This window comes from Papio anubis, chromosome 2 (assembly GCF_008728515.1).
Source record: "Papio anubis isolate 15944 chromosome 2, Panubis1.0, whole genome shotgun sequence".
NCBI lineage: Eukaryota > Metazoa > Chordata > Mammalia > Primates > Cercopithecidae > Papio > Papio anubis.
In genome coordinates this window covers 65,042,902-65,045,903 of record NC_044977.1, presented here as the reverse complement: position 1 = coordinate 65,045,903, position 3,002 = coordinate 65,042,902, and the positions used below count along the sequence as shown (strand labels likewise).

The 3,002-nt window shown below is 39.5% G+C and overlaps 1 pseudogene; it reads left to right on the top strand.

Annotated features, from left to right (window-relative positions):
- Nucleotides 1-1,492: 1,492 nt before the first annotated feature.
- Nucleotides 1,493-2,717, top strand: LOC100999388 (annotated as a pseudogene).
- Nucleotides 2,718-3,002: the final 285 nt, after the last annotated feature.

Genomic DNA, 3,002 nt, shown 5'->3' with positions numbered 1-3,002 from the left:
TTCATAGATGTCCTTTTTGTAGCCTTGTTTGAGACAATCCAAAGGTACATCTGCAGTAAAATTTTCATATAAACTGTGACATATTCATGCAATGGAATACAGTATCACAATACAAATGAATAAACAGTCTACAGGCATCAACACGGATAGGTCTCACAAATTTAATTTCAATGAAAAGAAGCAAGTGGTAAAAATATACATATATCATGCTGTCTTCTATGTAAACTTCAAAAAATGTTTTGCATAAATTGCAAACCTAAGCAATATATTTCGGTATGTATGTTATATCAATGACCCAATAATGTTTTAAAAGGAAAGAAAGTGATAGACACAAAAAGTTGCAGTGTTTCTCTCTGTCATAGAAGGATGGGGTAGAGGAAAATGAGTGAGGGAGGAGTAGAGTGGGCTTCAAAGTTGTTGATGCTTTATTTCCCTTTTTTTTTTTTTTTTTTTTTGAGATGGAGTCTCGCTCTGTCGCCGAGGCTGGAGTGCAATGGCCAGATCTCGGCTCACTGCGAGCTCCGCCTCCTGGGTTCACGCAATCTCCTGCCTCAGCCTCCCAACTAGCTGGGACTACAGGTGCCCGCCACCTCGCCCAGCTAGTTCTTTGCATTTTTTAGTAGAGACGGGGTTTCACCGGGTTAGCCAGGATGGTCTCGATCTCCTGACCTCGTGATCCGCCCGTCTTGGCCTCCCAAAGTGCTGGGATTACAGGCTTGAGCCACCGCGCCCGGCCTGATGCTTTATTTCTTAAAGAAGATGGTAAGGACATGGATGTGTGTTTTGGTCATTATTCTTTGAAGCACATACATTCTTTTTAATGAACAATTCATATCTTAGTAAGTAGTAAAAAAAAGCAATTTGTTAAAGAATTCCAAGAAAATTATCATTCCCGTCTTCCTTCTGACCTGTCTTTCCTCTTCTTCACCCCGAAACTTCCTTCTTTGTCAGACAATGCATTCAAATCTTTTTCAGTCAACTAAAACTTTAATCCTTTCTAAAAAAAATCTACAGTAAATATGAAGACTTTTTACATTTATTGGACTCTAACAATTTTTTTGTTATTAAATGTATCTTCTTGCTCCTGGGTGGCTGCCCTTGGTCGTGGATAGTTAGGATAGGTTCCTTAGGCACTCCCTCTAGCAGGCTACAGCCTGGATGCTGGTACTTCCCAATGGACTGCAATGGATGTGGTGGACACATCAGCACAGGAGGGGGTGACCCTTGCAGTCTCTGTGGCTGCATGTGAGCCTAGGTGACCTAGGGTTGGGTGGTAGAGGGGAAGCTATGCGGCAGCCTGCCAAATGGGACCAGAGCTAAACAGCTAGGATTTAAAGCTATAAATGGGAATAACGAGTAATGTTTACGATGAAATTGAAGTCAATAAGTCACCGCTAACATTCTCCAGCTGTTTTCTCAGGAGAATGTCCATATTACATTTACATGCTCTCACAACTGTGATCGCCCTTCAGTTACAAGGGCTTCAGTTCCAAGGGTTGAAAGTGGAGCATTCCCTGGTCTGAGAATAGCGAAGAGTTCATTCCTTTTAGGACATTCTTGTTGATCTTCTCTTTTCAAACTCTATGAAGATGGAATCATCCTTCCTTCAGTACTAACAGTTTTTCTGTTTTGTGGTTATTGTAATTCACAAGAACCTCTAAAATAACAAATGAAATAAGCCAGGGGCGTGGAAAAGATGACTTTTATATCGGTCTGGGATTGGCTATGAGCTCTAGTATTTTCACTGGAGGGAGTTTCATTTTCAAAAGGAAAATAAAAGTGGTCTGCCACTTGTGATAAAAGGCTCATGACAGCTGGTCAAGGTGGACATACACATTTTAGAGAATGGAGGTTGTAGATGGAATTGTTGATGAGAGCTGGGGAGATGGCCAATGTCACTGATGTATTTGCACGAGCCACACTGGTGACTCCATTAGGAGTTCTTGGAGACCTAGAAAGTGCCACTCTTCCTTCATACTTTTTAAATGAATGACTTAATCTCACGGGAATATTGGGCAGTTGTTAAGTATTCTAGGATCTACAGTTATGGTCAGTCGGCCACGCTTTAAAAGAAGACAGGTTAGAGAACTAACAGGAAATGTTTCACAAGCTAGGTGATTCAGGTTTTGTGGTCTTTGCAACACTTGTGGTCATTGTGTCCCTGAATATTAATCTCTGTAGTGGGAGTTTGCCACGGACAGATAAATGTTCTTGTGTATATAACCATTGACTGTAATCGGAGCATTTTCCGTCTCCTGTGTGAAGGGCTTAGGCATTGCTATTGAAGAGTTGTCGCCTGGGCTCTGACGTGCCCTGGCCTGATTTTGCTGCTGAGCTTTGTTGTCTGCGTGAGCCCATAGATTAATTACCTAAATAAGGCCCTGAATATATTCAATAATTTTATAGTGACTCCAATACATGAAGGACTTTTTACAACATTAGTTTTAACTTGTTCAGCTATCCTTTTTAAGCCATGTCAAGGTATGTCTGTTGATAATGTCATTGGTGCTTTGAGTGGGTTTTTACAATCATTGTGGGGATATTCTTATTGCAAGCCTTTAAAAATGTCAGCTTTAATTTAGCAAGTCTGACTCTGCCTATCCTAAAAGATGAAAAAAAATTGAATAGTAACCTCTCTAATATCTAAAGTTTTTAATAATAATGAAGAAGGCTTAACCTGTGGAATTGAACAACACACTGGTGAAAATGACTCCTAAATACATGGAACTTATGGAACTCGGGCAGTGTTTTAATAAAAATCTAATTAAAAGGTTATCCCATAAAAAGTAGATGATTGTATTATCTTATTTTCATCTCATTTTTTATCCTATTACATCTGATTGGATATTGATTCTTACATGATGTTGAAAGCAAATCAAGGTCATACTTACTGATGCTATGAATACTATGAATATATGTGGTGCCATTCAGAATTCTGAAAGACAATCCCAAAGGTTGGATTTCTGAAAGATAAAATCCCTCAAATCTCCTAACATCTAAAG